A 21,159-nucleotide genomic window follows, 5' to 3' on the forward strand; every position below is an offset into this window, starting at 1 on the left:
AGTGTGGTAGTGTAACCCTGAAGTCAGTTCCAGCACACAGGAGGCAGAGGCAGCCAGGGTTACATGGGTCTCTGACTTTAGAATAATGATAACACAGTAATCACTTGCATTAGGAATACGAAGGGCGGGGTGGTAGGAGACACACATTTTCTGTCAGGTTAAACAATTTACAGAGGAAGAGCTGGGATAATTTGACCTTTGGTAGCAGTGATGGTGGAGGTCCAAGTTAATGCCAAGACACCTTGCCGTTCTTACATTGTGTGTGCTAAGTGCATGCTAGCTTTGCTAAACCGGCAAACAGACCCAAAAGACCCAGTGTTGGGCTGAGTGTACTGTTAACACTTATTGGCTCTCATGCCATGCTTCTCTGCCTAGAAAGTTTAACAAGAAGTTCTGGTTTATCCAAGCCCTAAGACCCACATTTTGGTATGAATGTAAGACCCCTGGTGATTATTTGGAGAACCACTGAAGTGTGGGTCTACTTTAAATGGTTGGATTCTCACCTGTTTTGTGAACGTGTCTTCAATAACAGTGTTTCCTTGCCTTAGTCCGAGCATGGCTTTGATGAATGTACTTATCAAGACTCTTTTCAGTGTAACACAGTGACTGCCACTGAACTTGAGAGCTTTGGAAGGGTCTTTCTTACTTCTGAAATTCTAGGGGTAGACAGGCCAATGGTGCCCAACCATGGAAGCACATGGACTGTTATGGATTTCTCTTACATGTTTTTTTCTTTCTCTTTTCATGATGAAAATGCCCTGGGCTCATTATCTGAACACTGGCAAGGCATTTTAGCACTGCTCCACAAAGCGGGGCAGGGTTAGCAGAAGCAGCTGTGCTGCACAGAACCAAGGCACAGGACTTTGCTTTTAAGGTGATATATTCACCCATGCTGCAATGTTGGCTCGGAGCGACTGAGTGCTTTAGAAGCCTGTCATGAGGACTTGGGGAGGGATTGCTAGAGGGACCTATCATCTAGGTTAGTGCCTGTGTTTCTAAACAGCAGTGACATCTAGCCCTGCTACTCAGTTGCTAGGCAACAGGTTAAAAGGATGCCATTTAGTGGGCATTACAGGGTCTCGGGCAGCACAGTGAAGTACATGAGAAGCCTGTTGTTCTCTGGCTAACTCATCTGTCATTTATTGGAACAGGCCAGGCATGCTGTCCCCTGAGGACCAGGTGCTTTCTGCCTCCTGTGACCCACATAGGCATTCCCACCTTCCTTCTAGCCTCCAAGTGATGCCTTAAGCCCCCAGGATCTCTCACTGGCCCTGCCAGCTCTCCCTGACACCTTGCTTCCTGTGGTTTGCGTTCCCTCCTGCTCTTCCTGGTCTCTTTTCTCTGTGTGCTCGTCACTCCTCTCTCTGCACTGGAGAAGGCTTGAGGTCCTCTGCTGAGCTGTTTCTGTTTATCTCCAGAACTCAGGACATGCCTGGGGGCCTGGTGTTTCTTAAATTCTCTGAATGGATGAATAAAATGCCTTTTCACATAACATTTTCTAAAAGGCAGAGTTATTTCTTCTCGAAATAAAGTGATATCTGTTCATTTTAGAAAATTTAAGATGCATACCTTTTTTTAAAGAAAGAAAAAATAAGTATGATTTTATAAGCTAGAGACAATCACTGGTATCATTCTACAGATGCTATGCAAAATTTTATTTTATGGACATTGGTGTGAAGGTTTCAGGTCCCCCGGAACTGGAGCCACAGATGGTTCTGAGCCACCACGTGTGGGTGCTGGGAATCGAACCTGGATCCTCTGGAAGAGCAGCCAGTGCTCTTAACTGCTGAGGCATCTCTGCAGGCCCTATTTCCACACCATATTTAACAGAAACAGAATTCCACTGTAACCTGCATTTCCTTGCAGGGAGTGTTAGGGGATTCTCACTCCCTGCCGTCAGGTCCCTAAGCTGTTTCCTCGCTGTTTCTAGAGCAAGGAGACGCACCATTTTCAGTTTGAATCTCTCTCTCTTGTTCTTAGACTCCGTGGGAGACGCAGAGTCGTTGGGTCAAGAGATTTTGATGGTGGCCTGCTCTGGGGACAGCCAACGGTACAGGGACAGATGGGAAGATCGGGGGAAGAGGTGGAAAGCTCAAGGAGCCAGGGCATACGAATTACAGAAGACAGGCTTTGACTTCGCTGAGGACATCGGTATATGTTATTGTTTAGGACTGCTAGCATTGTTCTTTCAGATCTGACTTTGGGACCACCTTTTGATATCAGGAGATGATGTCATCTCATAGTTCATGTTCTAGAGCAGTTGTTCTCACCCTGTGGGTTGTGACCCCTCTGGGGATGAAGCAGATGTCCCACATGTCAGATATTCATATTATGATCACAACAGTAGCAAGATTACAGTCATCTAGTAGCAACAAAAATAATATGATTGGGAGTCACCACAACATGAGGAACTGTACTAAAGGGTCACAGCATGAGAAAGGTCGAGAACCCCTGCTCTAAATAATTCACCCCGAGCCTCAAAACTGATTTAAAAACATTTACTCACACCTGCACACACATGCAAACACCTCTGAATGTTTTAAGTAAGGTAATGATTTTGTATGAGGTCGAATTCACAGCTATCCCCAGCCTCAAGCATGCTCACAAGGCCTGTGGGCTCCATTTGACATGCCGGAAGGCACAGTTTGGAAGGTGGCATGGGCTGAATGTTTACCCATCTGCCCCAAATTGGGGAGTGGAAATCCTAACCCCTGATATGACAGTGTGAGGAAGAAGGGGGAGACGATTAAGTCACCAGGGATCCATGGTCATAATGGGGGCATCCTTATGACAGGGTCTCATGTTTTCTAGGGAAACAGGGACAAGGGTCCATCTATGAACCATATGCCAAATCTGTGTCTGCCCTGACCCTTAACCTCCCAGGCTTGAGGGCTGTGAGCAATGGGTCATGTCTGCAAGGCTCAAGGTCTGTGTGGGTTGGTGACAGCCAATGACCGTGGAAGGATAGCTCATCTGTACAGGGAGCAAACAGCTGTCCCCAGAGCAGGCCACCTCTGTCGTCACCCCGTTTCCTCCTGTCTGAATGTTCTTGTTTATACCCTTGGACTCAGGGGCATGGATGACTGTCAACACTTGCTGACTGGAGTTTTCTCCCCAAGCTGGAGTTACAGGTGAACAGCAAGCAGGTGTGTACTAGTCACTCTCCCCAGGGTGGCAGGCAGTCTGTCAGCCTTAGCAGGATCCCCGAGGAGGCCTAGCCTGCCTGTGATGAAGATACTGGCATGCAGATGGAGATGTATGGACCTTGTGGATGCTCTCCAGTGCCACCTCCATCTCCAGCCCCTCACAGGCTTGTTCACGTTATGGAGGGAAAAAAGGGTGCTACTTTCTCTTGAGTAGGTCCCAACACAGGACCACTGATCCACTGGCTGTAGGGGCTGATTCTCCTGCACTCTAGGCAGCTCCAGAATGGGTGTCACCAACCTCGGGAGGATGAAAGAGCAGTTCAACCTCTAAAAAGAAGTTGGTGACACAAGGGGGTCTGAGTGACGCGTCCAGATCTGTTTCCTTCCTTGGTTCTGAAGCTCAAACTCTTCCCACTATAGCAAAGGCCAGTAAATAATTCTGGCTGTGCAGGTCAGATACTCTATTACGTCATTACCTGCCTCTGCAGCTGTGGCAGGAAGTTCAGATGAGTGAATGTAAACCTCAGGCAGTAGCTGGGATGGCCTGAGTGCGGTTTTACCTCTGCCCCATGTTCTGCAGATTCTCAGGTCATTTATCTTCACCTGCTGCTGGCCTTTCCCAGTTTGATAGATTTGATTTTTTTTTCTGTGCTGGGGCTTGAACCCAGGGCCTCAAGCCTTCTACCATTAAGAGCTCTATCCCCAGCCCTGCAGTTGTACTTAGATACAATGTCTATGACTCCTTGCTAACTTATCAGGATAGCAGCTACAATGTAAAGTTCCAGATGCATCTGTATCAAGTCACCACCCAGTCTCTTCTGTGATGTTTGGTGCTCTAAGTGGCACAGGCAAATAAGGCTGTGTCGCCAAAATAGGAGATATGTGTTTCAGCAAAGCACAGGGGCAGGGATACAGAGTAAGCCATTTCCATAATTTCCTTAACGGGAACTGTTTTTATGGGCTCAACCACTCAGGTGGGTGCCACGGTTAAAATGCAGTCAGGAAGTCACAGGAAGCCAAAAGGCCTTTATGTTGTGGTAACTGAGCAATACTTCAAGGGTGGGTGAGTGGGGGGAATTTGGGACAACGAAGGGTCTGTCAAGAGTCTTGCCTGGTGTGGACAATGGTGTTTTATTATTTTTCCACCAAGCCTTATGAGCTTCTAGTAGCCATTATGTATGCCATTTTCCTTACCACTATCCATCTTCCCCTTATGTTCTTTGAGTCATCCTGTTAAGTCGGTTAATCTCTCTTTCATACATGTATACAGGGTATTTTGGGCCTCCCAACCCCGCCATTACCATTTCCTGTTTCCTCCCCATTCCCACTGATTCCTCCTCTTCCTGGCTAGTCTCCCCTTCCACTGTAAGTCTATCTCCCTCTGCCCCTTTCCTTCCATTTTAGGTGACCCAACTGAGTTTTGTTACAGGAGAGTAAATAACCCCACCCCCACCCACCAGTTACTATTAACTGCCAAGAGCTCTTGTGTGTGGGGGGGTGCAGCATCATGTGCACCTCCCCCCACCAGCAACAGTTAACCTAACGGCCTCCTATTTCTCAGGGGAGGCTGGCTGGCTGGCCTGGAAGCAGCTCAACCTGCCTCACCTGGTAAGTGGTAACTGGAAGGTCACTGCCTTTCCCCAGTTTCTATGGGAGGACCCTGCGGTCTCCAAATGATCCTGTTTGGAGATCCTCCTAAGTTTACCTTTTCTGGGTGTTTGCACCTATAAAATGCAGTCCCCCTCCCCCAGGCTGACAGCATGATTCATCCAATGCACTTTGGGGACCTCAGTGAGGGCGGAATGGCTGTGACATACGATGTTGTTAGACTCTTTTCACAGAAACCCATTTCTTTTCCTGCCAGGGATTGTCACCACTGCGGCTTTACAGGGTCAGGAGCCTCTGGATTCACACATGCTGTCACAGCAAAATGGTTTCCCAGACTGTCAGCAGTGCCTCTAAACGGCGGGAGTTCCCAGGGCAAGCGATAGGAGGAAGGAGCCTACAGGACCTACAAGGCCCATGACTGTTCCTCTTTTAGCACTGTGATTGTCTCCGAAAATCGGGAGCAAATGGGAGTGTGAGATGAACATTTAATTGCCATGCCTGTTCATGAACGTTAAGTTTCTTCTTCTGCTATGGCCTGTATTCATTAAGAGGCAGGAGTCTTTCTTTTGCAAGTCTTTACTGCCCTCTTGTGGTATTTGGCTCCTGGAGTAATTGCACCCTGATGAGGATCTTTTGCAGATATTTGCCCCAGGTTCATGGGGTAGCCTGTGGCAGTGGAGTTCCAGTGAATCCTGCAAGGCAGCACAAAGAAGGCACCTGGTCCATCTTCCCAGATGGACCTTTGCAGAAATAACCTGGAACATTAATATGAAGAAAAAAAAAAAGCAAGTGTTCGCCAATGCCACTGATGGTAAAATGCCAGAGGGAGTTTTACAATCACAAGGTACCTTAACTTATAGAAAACTGCAAACCCCAAACAATTATAGATTATTTTGTTGTGAATATTCTATAACCCTTGCTGCACTTGGACTCTGCAGGCAACAGGACCACGAATGGATCGGAAGAGAGGGGGAGTCAGTGGGGTCTCCAGGGGACCTGGAGTGGGCTGAGAGCCACAGCGTCTACTTTAGAGAGAGGCAGACAACAATCTTCAAGACGATGGGAAACGATGGTTGTTATCACATGAGGAGGGCAGAATTCAAATGACAAAGCCACTACTGGGGATGCTCAGCTAGAATTTGAATGCCCGTGAGAAGCCAGCTCCCAAAGTCAAACAAATACCCAACCTACACAAGCCAGGGCTGGGCCTGAAGCTTGCCTTCCTTCGTGGCTGATGAAAAGTGCACTGTACCATACCCTGCCCCAAAGGGGCTCAAACCTGTGTTTCCACACAGAGGCTTTTAGGAGTCTGTCTCTGAATGCTGGATCCACAGCAAACCTTCTCTAAAATGTCTCTAATTAACAGGAGCAAGCATTTTGAAAGAAAAACCATCTGCTATTACATCTAGAACAGAATCTTCATAAAGTTCATGTTCATGGTTGTGTTTTTAAACCCAGGCATCTCACCATAGCTCTGTGGAGCACCTAGGACCAGCTGCAGCTGTACTGTTCTGTGTTCCCCTCTGGGTTCCATGGCCATCAGCTCGCAGGGAAGCTGAGGATATTCACGAGTGGCCACAGACTGGAATGGAATGACACTTAGGGTAATTTCTCTGGGGCTCAGTTTTGTTTTCTGTAAAATGGACTGAAATGCTACCTCATAGTAGATGGATGGGAATCTTCCATTTCTACTGGCTCAATGCTGGGAGCTGCTTCGATAATAACCAGCCACAGCAATTCCAGCTGGCAGGCAGTATCAGAAGAGGTTCAGGACGGGTAGTGAGGAACAGACGAGGCCTCATTAGGGAGACTCCCTAAAGAGGTAGACTCAGAGAGCTAAGAGGTCCCCAGAGTTCTGGAGATGGGGGTTCTGGAGGAGGAGTCTCAATGCAAGATTGGGGTATAAATCCTACCTATTTCTGTGTCTGTGTATGGGGGGTGGGTATCAGTCTGGCGTAAGAGGCTGCTGGGGGTCACTTTTTTACATGGTGCCCCAGGGTCTGGGCTCCTGGGAGGCTATGGAAAATTGAGGTGTAGACTTTGCTGCAGGTTGCAGCAGGGAGGAGGTAGCAGACGAGCAAGTAGCTTCAGGAATGGAGAGCCTCAAACAAGAGAGTAAAGATGTTCAGGTAGAAGGCCCCCAGATCCTTGAAAAGCACACATTGTTTTAAAATCCAGGCTAGATGTCCTGGGATCCTTCAGGTATAACCCACAGGCCTTGAAAGTGAATGGGGACTCTGTGATAATTGCTAGAAAGAGCCAATGGATTATCAATCAGTATGTTACTGTGACCCACATGGGTACTCACAGGTTTCTGGGGCCTGGAGCAGTGTGGGGTACAGAAAGATGACCTCTGATAAAAAGTGAGACCATGGTGGCACGCTCCTCCACCCTAAGCCATCAGTTCTATGAATGTGGCCACTCACCGATGGCCCTTGCTGAGGCCAAAGGTCCTGCTTATTTCTGTAGCCTGTCAGCTGAGAAATACACACAGTCTCTGGGGGTTACCACGCATTGGCTGAGGACAAATTTTTCACAGGGTCCCACAAGATGAAGGTTAGTTTGCGGTCAAGCGAGAGCAAAGCCACTCTGAGGCGTGAGGGGGTGACTGCCCTCCAGTTCTGCTTCAGGGTTGGGGTGCATTGCCCCAGCATGGGTAGGGTTTCCTATCTCAGGCGAACAGGATAGGTTTCTTCACCTAGGGCTCATCATAAAAGAGCACAAGAAACATACAAAATGAGAGCAAACACCAAACTCCCCAGGAGGAGGCGCTGTGGTGATGTGTGACACACAGGGAACTCAGTCACCGGGCTTCTCTGTGCCAGGTGGGGGAAGTGAGGGGAGGCAGGGTCCTCCTGTTGTTTACATTTTCTGTGGTTTGGATGTGAAGTTCCCCCTGTAGGCTCATGTGTTTGAACACTTGGTCCCCACTGGTGGCCCTGCTTGGGGATGTTTTGGAACATTTAGTAGGGAGCCTTCCTGGAGGACATGGGTCAGTGAGGACGGGCCTCGATCACGTCCAGTTTCCTCACCCTGTTGCCACCAAGCCTCCTCCACTACGGTCCCTCAATAAACCTGTCCCCCCCTTAGCTCGCTTCTTTTCTGGCATTTGCCACAGCAGTGAGAAAAATAACCAATACAGTCTCCAATGCACAAATGGGGGCTTCAGACCCAAGTGGAAGAGCACAGCTTTTGGGTGTACTTGGGGATGGCTACTGAGGAAAACAGCATTGCAGGCAGCCTCTTGATTGCTACCTCCTGGGGTGGAGGTGCAGGGGATAACAGGAATAACAGTGAGGTCTTGTTCTAAGCACCCTTTGTAGTTACTCGCTTAACTGTCCAAGCAGTCTTGCAAAGGTTTTCTCTCTTCCATATTTGACTTGGAGAGACAGAAGGGGGGAGACAAGCCAAAGCCAGCCAAGTGACGGAGTGCCGAGGCCACACAGCCAGGCGATGCCGAAGCTGGGCTTGAGCTCAGGAATGTGACACTCCCTGCCACTGCACCCTGCTGCCTCCTTGAATACCAAGGTAGGTGAGTGAGTGGCCAACCAGCAGAGGGGGCAGTTGTTCACCAGAGCTGGGAAGAGTAATCCGTTTCCCTGCTGGGAGGGGTATCTAGAGAGGTGATGGCTTTGCCCCAGCTCCTTTCCCCCCTTTCTATTTTTAAAAATGTTTATGTGGATGTGTGTGTGCCTGCATGTATGTGCACGGTGGGCATTCAGGTGCCTGTGGAGGTCAAAAGAGGGCGCTGGATCCCATGGAACTGGAGTTAGGGGTGGTTAGTGAGCTGGGAGCTGAACCCAAGTCTTCTGCAAGAGCTTTACAGGTTGGGACCTGCCGAGTCACCTCTCCAGCCTCAGCCCTCTATTGTCAGCTGTGTCTGCTCTGTACCCGTGTCTGGCTTTTCTACGCTAGGAATATAGTAGACTTAGAACATGCATATTACTTCTTCCCAGAAGGATGGTTTCTGACATAGAAACAGGGACAAAGATACATTGTTTAGGCATGCCACATCACACAAAGCACTTAGGATTGGAGGACCCAAGCATCCACTCATTTCATCCATCTGGGAGTGTTTGTAAACAGGAACTGTCTTCACACTCTGGATAGCCAGGGGCAACTGCTTACTCTTGAGAAAACAGAAGGGGCTACTCCATGGGAAGGACTTTCCTGGTAGCTCAGTGTATTCCAGCGGGGCCACCCAAGCTGCCTCTCAGCATCATAAAATGGGCTTTTAACAGACAGTGGAGGCAGAGGAAGCAGAGCTCTCAAAAGGATGCTCAGAATGGCTGTCACCCTCACTCTCTGGATACAGCACCAGGAGACAAACGCTGGGGCCAGCCAGCCAGAGGAGCTCTCATTAGAACACACAGCACAGAGGGTGGCAGTCACCTGATGACTCAGGAGTCCGGTAGGGACAGGCAGGAGGGCGGATCCGTTGCTGGGGGCTGCCTCGGTAGGTAGTAGCAGTCCTTGGAGGGTACTGAGCTACCTCATTCTTAGAAGAGTGAAAAGCCTGGAACCAAGCCACATGTGGCCAGGCACGTTCTCTCTCCCTCCTCGGGGTATTTCTGGGCAACAACACAGTCTTGCGGCAAACAGTTGCACCTGTGGATGTGTCTCTTTTCCCAGTTCAAGTTAGCCTCTCCCCCCACATGTGGCTCTCCACCCCCAAAGGTTCATGCAGTTCGGTGTGGCCTTGAACTTCTGATATTTGTGTCTCTATCTCCTGAGTGCTAGGATTACAGGTGTGTGCCTCCATGCCTGGTTTATGTTCTGTCATGCTGCGGATCAAACCCAGGTGCCTCATGCACTCTACCAACAAGGGACAGCCCCAGAAAATGCACATGCTCCTAATAAAAATCTTCTTTCTTGAGGATTAAGAGGTTCTTCAGTAACTCAAGGTGCCTGAGATTTCCCCAGTAAAACAAGCTGGGAGACATGGATTAGCCCTTCCCGGTTAACTGAAGGCCACATCACCAGGTTCTGCGTCCTTCAGCTCTCCACTGTTGTCTAGAAAACACTTGTGACTAAAAGCTTCACTTCCTCAAGCTCTAACATTGGTGAAAATGAACCAATACCCTCTTAAGAGAGAAATTCATGTGGCGAGTGACAAGAGCAGCCACAGAGGTCCATCTGGTGTGAGGTAGCTTTCAGAGAGAGGATGCCAGAGAGTCTGGTTCTCACAACCCAAATCCCACAGTCCAAATGGGTCATAGCATCCCTGAGTCTGAATAGGGACAATGAGGGGCGGATGCAGTGGCTCTCAACCTTCCTAATGCTACCCCCCTTTGACACAGTTCATCATGTTGTAGGGATCCCCAACCATAAACTGTTTTCATTGCTACCTCACTACTGTAATTTTACTGCTGTTATGAATCATAATGTAAATACTTGTGTTTTCTGATGGTCTTAGGTGGCCCCTGTGAAAGGGTCATTCAGTCCCAAAGGGGGCACAACCCATGTATTGAGAACTGCTGGGCAAACGGATGAGACATTAGAGTGGTAAGGCTTTGTCTATTAAAACGGGAAGCTGTTCAAATATTTTACCAAATATAAACACATTTTCTTCTCTTACATCTTATAATTATGAGTCTTTAGGTCAGTATTCACAAATCTGTAACTGTTCCCGAAATAGGTTATTTTATTCTAACTGCCAAAGCTTTGTTTTCTGGCTAGAGATCTTAATCTACAACACTATTAAAGTTGGAACTAAAACATCCGTTGGAATTTTGAAATTGAAAGCATTTTGAGAGGGTCATTGGCCACCTTTGTTTTAGTACCTCTAGGGATGAGCCAAGATGCACCTACTAGCTTTAGGAAATTCCTACCTCCACTTCCATCTGTGATAGGTCACCCCAGGAAGACACCAGGGGAGACAAGTGCTGCACAACCCCAGAGTCTTTCACAAGTCACTGGAAAATTACCCTTAGACTCAAATGGGTTTACAGCTAAGCCCAAGGGAGCCATCGAATGCACCAGGTTTCTGTGGTCTGGCACTCTTTTGACCTATGGAGTTTGTGAACTGTCACCACTTATATATGCAGACATATATATATATATATATATATATATATGTATGTATATATCACAGCAATGGTCCTCAAAGAATAGGAGACTCTATACATTGGAATGTGCAAAGGTTCCCAGATACTCATGACCGTCCCAAGCACAGGCTCCTGAATCTCATTTTGGGAAGTGCCATTTTGAATTCTTAAAAATAGTGTTCCTTCCCCTGGTCAGACTGTAACTAATTATGTATGACAGGCTAGCCTTGAACTCATAGAGAGCTGCCTGCTTCTTCCTGAGTGCTGGGATTAAAGGTGTGTACCACCACACGTGGTTTAAAGATCTATTTTTGTTATTCTGAATCACGTGCACATGTGTGTAGCTCTGTGTGGACATGTATGTATGAACACCAGTGACTCCAGGGGAGTTACAGACATGAGTCACCTGACACAGCTGCTGGCACTGAACTCAGGCCTTCTGATAGAACCACAGACACTTGAACCACTGAGCAGTATCTCCAGACTCCCAGTTTGGTTCTTGAGGCCCCTCTTGTCCTAAGCCCTTCTGATACCACACCATATCACCAAAGTGGCAACGTTTTTTTCCAGGTGTGAGGCTAGATCAGTGTCAGGAGCTGGAGTCACTGGCAACCAAAGAGGATTTGTAGACTGAACCAGAGCCCTGCTCACCTAGGGGGACATGGGAGAAGAGTGTTTTGCACCATTGAGACTCTGGGGTCTCAGAGAGTGAACAGAGGTAGTAAAGATGCATCGCCCATTGCTCCACACTCTATCTCCAGGGAGGTGCCTGCAGGGCGGATGTATGGAACCAGTAAGAAATTACCAGAACCCCTGATTTCTGGAATCACAAAAAGTGTGGGAAAGAGGCAATCAGATTCATGACCCATGTGGGTTTTACCCAACTGCTACAGGGCTTTGGGCATGTAAAGGGTGGGATGCCTTTTGACTCCAGAATGGCTTTCTGCTGAAGGCCTCCAACTACCTCCAGAGATAGGTGTGTCTAGCAAAGAAGCCACCTTTAGCTTGTTACAATGGACAATGGAATCAATTTTAGGAAGCCTGAGAATTATGCCAAAGTTTACATAGATTTAATGTGCTTGGTACTTAGGAAAGTGGGGGAGAAGGGAAAATAAGCCAGTACCACAGTACCAAGATGCATAGATAAACACTGTGTGTGTGTGTGTGTGTGTGTGTGTGTGTGTACATGCACATGCTTAGAAAAGTGGGTGCTGCAGGCAAGAGCAGAGGAAGAGGCAGGGAATAGGAACCGTTTCAGACAGGAGAATGGAGTCCTTACACTGTTTCTGGAGTTTTTTGACCTGACAGGTCCCATAGCCCTTCAGCCACAAATAAGCACACTAAGACATATTATTAAACTGTTGGCCAATGGCTAGGGCTTCTTATTGTCTAATTTTCTTAATTATTAACCCATTTCTGTAGATACATCTATTTCTACATTGTCTTGGCTTACTGGAGAATGACTGAACCTGTTTCTCCTTTGGCAGCTATATGGCATGCTTTTGAGGTCTCTCCCTGGCTACCTTTCCCAGCATTCTCCTTGTCTCCTAGTCCCTCCCATCTTCCTGCCTCTATTGGCCAGTGTTTTATTTATCAACCAATAAGAGAAACATATATACAGAAGGACATCTCATCGTTACACAGCTGACTATGCAAGTGTGTCCCTTCTGGGCTGCTGCTTCCCATCAACAAAGATGATTTAAAAAAAACTTTCCCAGGTCTCACATTCCAAATTTTTCTAACCCTTGAATCTAGGAACTTTAGTAGAGGACCAGAGGCTTCATGCTTTCAGGATTTTTGGGCCACACACTCCTGGTAGTGACTCCACCTTTCCTGGAAGCACCAAAGCAGCCTCAGGCAAAATGCTTACGGGAATGGATGTGGCCCATGATAGGAAAACTCTATTTAGGGACACGGAAATTCAATTTTCACCTAATTTTCATGTCTCACAACATTACAGTTCTTTGATTTGGGGGTAAAAAGACATTTCAAAACAATTATTCTTAATTCACAGGTCACACAAAGGCAGGTGGTTTGGTACAGGTCCCTATTGAACCATTAATTCCCCTTCACTGCAGCTGTAGACGATGAATCTGCTCACCCATTAGTCAATGGGTTTTGTCTTCTCAGTCAGCCCATCTGAAGATGTAATAAGTACCAGGGAATCTGATAAAAATGCCGATCGACTCAGTAAAAGCAGGGTGATCGGTTACGTCTCCACCACCAAGTCTACTGGGGTAGCCTTGAAATCCTTACCTCACCCTCACAGTAACTCACACTCCAGGTCTATGTCACTGTACCTGGCTGGGATTGCGCACCGGTGTGTGTGTGTGTGTGTGTGTGTGTGTGTGTGTGTGTGTGTATGTGTGTTCGTATGTGCACATGCCCAGATGCATTTGTGTGCATATGGAGACCAAAGACTGATGTCAGGTGTCTTCCCCAGTTGCTCTCCACCTTATTTGGGGGGACAGGGTCTCTCACTGAACTCACTGAACCTGGAATTAATGATTTGGCTAGACTGATTGTCCAGCCAGCACCAGGCAATGGCATGCTTTACCACTCTTACCCTGCCCCATGCCAGGCTTTTTATGTGGGCGGTAGGTCATCTTGTTGGTAAGCACTCTACCAACTAGCCAGTCTTCCCAGAACCACTTAGGCTTTTCTATCATAGGGCTTTTGTCACCTTAATTCTGCTCAAGTACCCGAAATAGAGCCGCACAGAACTATGTCAACGTATTTTTCCTCCATGTTTACATTTGTGCCAAGGGGCACTGCCCCTCCCTCCCTTCTTCCAGTTCCTGTAAATGGAGGGGCACATCCCCTGGTCCTCACTCACACCCTTACCTCCCTTGGGTACACAGGGAGAGCTGCTTCCAGCATTATGCTCGCCCGATTCCTCACCCAGCAACAGCCACCCACAAAGTCATGCCTATGACACAAGGCATCTCATACTAGTTTAGGGATTCGTTAGGATGGTACAAAAAGCTAGAATGGGCAATCTTTATTTCTTTTTGTTTCCCAACAAAAGTATGTATTGTGTCTCCAAATTAAATTAAACTGAGAACACATGGCCAGTAGGAGGACACCAATCTTTGTCTTTCCTTCCACACTGATCACAAGCCTCAGCTGTGACATCAGAGACTTTCTCTGGGTTTTCTCAGTGCTAAGAGCTATTGACAAATGATGTAACAAACGTATGAAAATGATTTTCACCTCACATCCTATTTTGACCTAAGATTTTGCTTTTAAAACCAAGCTGAAGTACAAACATTAAAATATCTCTTAACTGGTGCCCTTTTAATAGATTTATTTTTTTAACCCCCTTAAAATCATTCAGTTCATAAAGCAATTAAGTAGCTATTTAGGGGCCAAAGAAGTAGCATCCACACTGGGGTCACATCAAATTTCTGTTTTGTGGCTTAAGGGCATCTGAAAGGGTTCAGGTTTCTATAGTAACTGTAGCAGGGCTGATCAAATCAACTAATAGCTGTGCTTTATCTGAGGGTTTCCAATGAGCCGCTTTTTCCCCCCATCTGGAAAAGAACATTGCAAATTAGATAAAGTCTTCAAAGACAATGGAGGCTTCCAGAAAAATCCAATTTTGACAATAGTAAATAAAAGAGAAAAACATCTGCTTCCTCTTGTGCAATCTATCCACAGAATCTTATCTTCATTGATTTAAGTACTTTGACGATGGCAGTGATTGGAGTCTATTAATTTGCTCATTAGTAAAAGAGAGTCTTAAATTGTTTCCCAGGATAAAGGAAAACAGAAAATTGGCAGCGTTCCCAGGTTGACCTTCTGCACCTTCATGACGAGCCCCAGGAGGCTCCTTCATTATTACCCCTCCCCCAAAGACAAGCCCCCACAACCTTCAAACATATTTGGACTTCTTTTGGTTTAGACCCTTGCTTCTGTGGTTCTGAACAGTAACCAGAAACACACATCATGCTTTTCTGCATGTGTCTAGGGTACATGTGAACCAGTTGGGGGCTGGCGGGTGGACACCAACATGCAGATCCCAGGACAGTAAGGTTCAGTTCCTTGCTCTCACCCTCTTTGCCCCTGCTGATACCAGTAATCCAGGTGTAGGGGAGAAGCAGCGACCTTCTCGGACAGCATCCAGTATGGGAGATGGGCACTCACACATGACATGTTTTCCTAGTGGGGCTTCCCTTGGATTGATCCTGCACTGTCTTGGGAGAGGGGTAGCGTTAGTGAAGTGAGACTATTTTCCTTCAGGGGCTGGTACTGGGAGGGGAGGGGCGGACTGAATGGGCAAAAGCACTTGCTGAGCAAAGCCTGATGACCCAGAACACACATACAGATGGGAGGCCACAGCACGGTGTTAGCAATTCCAGGGCACAGCTACTCGGAGATGGAAGGTGGAGACAGAAACCTCCAGGAACTCCCAGCCAGCCGTCCAGCCAGGCTTGTGAAGCTGCCAGGAGACCCTGCTTCAGCTAAGGGAGAAAGGTGAGGGTGCACTTGAAGGTTGCCCTCTGACCTTCACATGTGGGCTGTGGCACGAGTACACCTGTACCAGTGTGCCATGGCCTAAGTAAGTGTGGAGGTCAGAAAACAACCTACAGGAGTTGGTTCCCTCCTTCCAGGGATTGAACTCAGGTCATCAAACTTGCTAGTAAGTGATGGGGAATGGTCTTTTGTGTATATGTTTGTCTTATTGGTTGATGATTAAAGCACTTTTGGCCGATAGGGAAGCAAGATAGGTGGGACTAAGAGAGATGGAAGATTCTGGGAAATAGAGGCACAGTCAGTCACCATGTAGGACACGAGAGGAGTAAGAGGTCTGGACCCTTTCTCCAGTAAGAGAAGACCCCGTGGAAATACTCTGATTAGCAGTTATGGGTTAATAATTAAGTTAGAGCCAGCCAACAAGAATCCATAGGCCAACAGTTTCATAATTAATATAGTGTCCTGCATGTTCATTTGGGACTGACACGGTCTGGGACCGGGCTGGCTGGAAGAATGCTCGTTACAAGTAAGTGCCTTCTTGGAAAGTGCTCAACATCCTTAGCCATCCGGGAAATGCAAATCAAAACAGCTCTGAGACACCATCTCATTCCTGTCAGAAAGGCTAAAATCAAAAACACCAACAACATTTTATGCTGTAGAGTATGTGGTAAAAAGGGGAACACTCCTCCATTGCTGGTGGGAGTGCCAACTTGTTCAGCCACTTTGGAAATCAATATGGAGATTCCTCAGAAAAATGGGAATAAACCTACCACAAGACCCAGCAACTCCACTCTTAGACATATATCTAAAAAATGCCCATTCATACAACAAGGATGTCTGTTCCACTATGTTCATAGAAGCATTATTTGTAATAGCCAGAACTTGGAAGCAATAGATGCCCCTCAAATGAAGAGTGGATAGAGAAAATGTGGTACATTTATACAACAGAGTACTATTCAGCAGAAAAAAACAATGGAATCCTGAGATTTGCAGGCAAATGGATGACACTAGAAGAAACCATCCTGAGTGAGGTAACGTAGTCACAAAAAGAGAAACATGGCATGTACTCTCTCATATATGGATTTTAGACATAGATCTGGGGAGTGCCAGCCTACAATCCCATGGCCAGAGAGTCTGGGAAACAGAACCTTCATTCAGTGGCTGATGGAAGAAGAGGCAGACTCCCACGGCTAAGCACTGAGCTGAACTTAAGAAAGCCAGTAACAGAGAGGGAGGACTGATGACCAAAGGGATTAAGACTGGGCTGGTTTAATCTCCAGAAACAGCTGACCTGACAAGGGTTAGCTCTTAAATCCAGCATGGGACTGATCAAGACCCCCCTGAATGGGGGTGTCAGTGAGGAGGCCTAGGTAATCTAGGCCTTGGGCAGTAGATCAGTATTTATCCCGGGTATACAAATGGACTTTGGACTCCCATCCAACAATGTGAGATGCACTCTCACCCTGAACTCTTGGGGGAGGGTCTAGGCCCTGCCCTGGATGAAATGACAGACTATGGACATCTCCATGGAGGGCCTCACCCTCCCTGGAGAAATGAAGGGATATTGGGGGGGGTTGGAGAGAGGGCACGGGAGGGACCTGGAACTGACTTGTGAAGCAACCTTGTTTCTAATTTAAATTTAAAAATAAATTATAAAAAATGGAATTATAAAAAAAAACAAGTGCCTTTACCAGCTGAGTTAGCTACTTTGCTAGCCCACAGCATATTATTTTTATTAATCAAGAGGAATGTTCTAGATCTGCCATGTACAATAGAAATAGATACACAGATATACACATGTTCTTTTTAAATTTTCTAGAAAATTCATTAACAACCTAAGAAATAGTTGAAATTAATTTTGAAATTATGTCTTATGTTCATATGTAGATACAATATGAAATATCTATGATAATTATAATCTTTGACAATGTAACCTTTAGCCAATATATCCAGTATATTACTTCAGTATACATTGACCATGAAGTTGTTATTGAAATATTTTACATTTTTTCATGTTACTATGTCTTTGAAAGCTTGTGTATTTTATATTAATTGCTTATTTCAGGCCAGACTACACATGGCTTAGTTTTGTTCTGAGATAGTCTCATGTAGCCCAGGCTGGTTTTGAACGTCTATGTAGCATAGGATGGTCCTGAACTCCTGATTCTCTTTCTCTGTCTCCCATGTGTTGCAATAATAGGCATATGTTATCATGCTCACCTTAAGATGGTATATATTTTAAATATTCCAAGGTCTCACATGATCCCAATGGAGAGAAGAACCCCTGGTCCTCTGTGACCATCTGAAAGGAGAGGCTGGGATGTCAAGTAAGTTACAAAGGATGAATGTGGTCTAAGGCTGGGGAAATCAGATTTACCATGAGGGGGTTGGCTTGACGCTCTGTGACAGAGCCCAGATGCTCATGGTAGGATACAGGCCATGGTGGCATTAGCATTAGAAGGCAGGTCCCTCAGAAGGGACACTGTTTGTAATCCAGAGAGCACTCCCATTCAAGTGCCCCTCAGCAGTCTCCTGAGTACCGGCATCAAGGAGAAAGAAGGAACACCTTGCAGAGCTATGGGATCCAGCAATCTTTACAACCAATTTGCTACAAACATGACTGAGACAGGAGCACTGGAGTCTGTGAAGCTGTGAATGTAGGATACCAACTCACTGGTCTGTTTTCAATAATGACACCTTGACAGGAATTTCTGAGGCTCTAAATAGAATTCTAAGAATGCTAGTAATATCACTGCACCTCAGCGGCACATAAAAAAATGCAGTGCCAGCATTTGCTTCTACTAAGTACAGTAAGCAATGTCTACCTCACACAATCAACTATCATAAAGGTAAAGAGGTAGAGGCCTGGCTTACATGCATTGAGCTCTCACTGTGTCCTAGGTATTTGTCTAAACTTACACAGCCACACGATTTAATCCGTACGCATTCCCATGTCGCAGGTACCGTAATTTCCCATTCATAAACAAGAAAAACAGAGGTCAGAGATTAAGGAATTTATCCAAGATTGGGCTGGTAAAGTGCTGATTATGATACAAGCATGATGACCTGAGTTTGGATCTTCAGCACTCATCCAAAGGCCAGGTATGGTGACGCTCACCTGTACACCCAGAACTGGAAGAGGAGTAAAGACAGGGATCCCGTGGGCTCACTGCTCAGTCAGCCTAGCCAAACAGTGGTCTAGGTTACATACAGTACTTGAAGGCAGAGGAGGAGAATCAGGTGTTCACCCTCAGCTACATAGTGAGTTTGAGGTCAAATAGGCTATAGGAGACCCTGTATAGGGAAAACTACCAACCAACCAACCAAACAACCAACCAAATAAACAACCATAAACAACAAAAAAGAAAACTGTGGCCTGAAGATATCTGTTTCTTTCCTTCTCAGATGGAAAGCTGAATGAAGCTTGCAGGTACAGTTCAGGATGTGAACAATTTGTATGGTTGACTTTTGTAAAAGATCAAAACGATCTTTTCACCAAAAGCACTGACTTTCACAGGAGTGGAATCAGTGGTAAATCAACATGATATGTGTTACACCTAGTTATTTCTCTAATGCCCTGGTAGAAGCTGCCATGACTATGGTTCCACTCTTGTTTATGCTTTGGGTGGTTTATATCAATCAACTGTCAGATAAACTTACTTTTGAGTATTTACTCAGGACTCTATATCAGACCATTGATGGGGGATGTCCTTCTGTATGCTGTGACTATATGTTTCTCTTATTGGTTGACGAGTAAAGCTGTTTCCGACAATGGCTTAACAGAGTTAACCCAGGTAGGAAATCCAAACAGGGATAGAGAGAAGGTAATAAAGACTGAGGAGACACCATATATCTGCTGGGGAGTCAAGACACCAGGTCATAAGCCACAGTGATACACAGAATAATAGAAATGGGTTAATAATTAAAAGAGAGCTAGCCAATAAGAAACCTAAGCCATTGGCCAAATGATTGTAATAGATTTTAAGCCTCAGAGTGGTTATTTCATTAAGCAGCTGTGAGGACCTGGTGGGCAGAGAGAACCCAATATAGATGAAGAAAGTCTCCTTCTACAGACCACTGAGTTGAGATCCCATTCAGTGTGGGAGCTCATCTCCTTTCCTAATAGCCATAGATAGCCCCTTCTATTCAGGGGTCATCTGACATACTCTCAGACTTAAACATGCCTGATTTACAGACACAATGTGTTTCAAAAGTTCATCTTAACAGACATATGGTTTCTAGACATCCATTTGCACCCATACAAGGGTGTTTTCCCATGAAGATATGTCAAAAGGTGACAAGGGTATCATTTTCTACCTGTTTCAAAACAGAGCCGGACAACATGGCAGAGAATTCACCATTAGAACATAATTTCAGGATGAAATGCATTCATTTTAACATGGTAAGTAAACCAAGGCTTATGGGCAAATCTGGTCGGCTACTTGTTTTTATAAATGAACTCTGATTGAAACGCAGTTTCATTTATAATATATTGTCAACAGGTGCCTCCATGCAGCACTCACCAATGCAAAGGACACTTTGTGGCCTGCAGATATTATTTGGTCCTTTACAGGGAAGACTTGCTGAACCACAGGCAACCCATCTTTGGGACCTCCTCCCCTTCTCAGCACAGATCATGAGCCTATAGCAGGAGCAGCGTTTCAGGCGTGGGAGGAAAGTCTGGAATCCTGACTCTGCCGAGACTCTAGAGGAGGTTTTGGGGGAATTGCAAAGCAGCACAGGTGTTATATTGTGTTTACTTCTTAGTAATCTCCCTGCTTCATCTCTGGACCCACAGGTAGAGAACACAAGCTCCGCACAAAGTAGAGCTATTTGTTTTGGTCACGGCTGGAGCCTCGCTTACTGAACAAATGAAAAGATATGTAATTCAGTTTGTGGCGCAGGGACTGTGTGTGCTTTATCTGAAGACAAGCATGGAGCAGATTAAAGGGCCACAGAGACACTTTGTGGCGCAGGGACTGTGTGTGCTTTATCTGAAGACAAGCATGGAGCAGATTAAAGGGCCACAGAGACACTTTGTGGCGCAGGGACTGTGTGTGCTTTATCTGAAGACAAGCATGGAGCAGATTAGAGGGCCACAGAGACACTTTGTGGCGCGGGGACTGTGTGTGCTTTATCTGAAGACAAGCATGGAGCAGATTAAAGGGCCACAGAGACACTTTGTGGCGCGGGGACTGTGTGTGCTTTATCTGAAGACAAGCATGGAGCAGATTAAAGGGCCACAGAGACACTTTGTGGCGCGGGGACTGTGTGTGCTTTATCTGAAGACAAGCATGGAGCAGATTAAAGGGCCACAGAGACACTTTGTGGCGCAGGGACTGTGTGTGCTTTATCTGAAGACAAGCATGGAGCAGATTAAAGGGCCACAGAGACACTTTGTGGCGCGGGGACTGTGTGTGCTTTATCTGAAGACAAGCATGGAGCAGATTAAAGGGCCACAGAGACACTTTGTGGCGCGGGGACTGTGTGTGCTTTATCTGAAGACAAGCATGGAGCAGATTAAAGGGCCACAGAGACACTTTGTGGTGCAGGGACTGTGTGTGCTTTATCTGAAGACAAGCATGGAGCAGATTAAAGGGCCACAGAGACACTTTGTGGACATTGTGCTCAAGGCCCTGGTTTGTGCTGCCTTTTGGGCAGCTGTGCGGCTCTGACAGGACCTGTAAGAGCAAGCACCGACTTCCCAGCCATCCTGAGATTTTTTTCCTTGGCTCCTAACAGCTTCACCTGCAGAGGATTCTGCTTGCCAAGATCCTAGAATCAACAATTTAAATGAAAAAAATCCATCTAATTATCTGATGAATCGTAACATGGCGGGTAGAGCTGTCAGTGCTCACTTATTTCGATGTTTTCTTTTATTA

General features: G+C 46.4%; 1 protein-coding gene and 2 long non-coding RNA genes across 5 annotated transcripts in view; 1 reads left to right on the forward strand and 2 right to left on the reverse strand.

Moving 5' to 3' along the window:
- Prkca (protein kinase C alpha) overlaps window positions 1-21,159 on the reverse strand; it is a 380,485-nt gene that overhangs the window by 54,510 nt on the left and 304,816 nt on the right. The gene's annotated exons all lie outside the window — the stretch shown is intronic.
- On the forward strand, window positions 4,652-8,447 carry LOC121141539. Of its 2 annotated transcripts, XR_005878472.1 has the most exons (3): window positions 4,652-4,754; window positions 5,011-6,358; window positions 8,147-8,447. It is a non-coding gene; the product is annotated as an uncharacterized LOC121141539 (long non-coding RNA). The 2 variants fall into 2 exon arrangements; XR_005878471.1 differs by lacking the exon at window positions 8,147-8,447 and having other exon boundaries at window positions 5,011-7,839.
- LOC121141540 lies at window positions 14,092-15,386 on the reverse strand. Its single transcript, XR_005878473.1, has 2 exons — window positions 14,856-15,386; window positions 14,092-14,334 (listed from the first exon to the last, which is right to left on the reverse strand). It is a non-coding gene; the product is annotated as an uncharacterized LOC121141540 (long non-coding RNA).

Source organism: Mesocricetus auratus, unplaced genomic scaffold, assembly GCF_017639785.1.
Source record: "Mesocricetus auratus isolate SY011 unplaced genomic scaffold, BCM_Maur_2.0 Super-Scaffold_100007, whole genome shotgun sequence".
Lineage (NCBI taxonomy): Eukaryota > Metazoa > Chordata > Mammalia > Rodentia > Cricetidae > Mesocricetus > Mesocricetus auratus.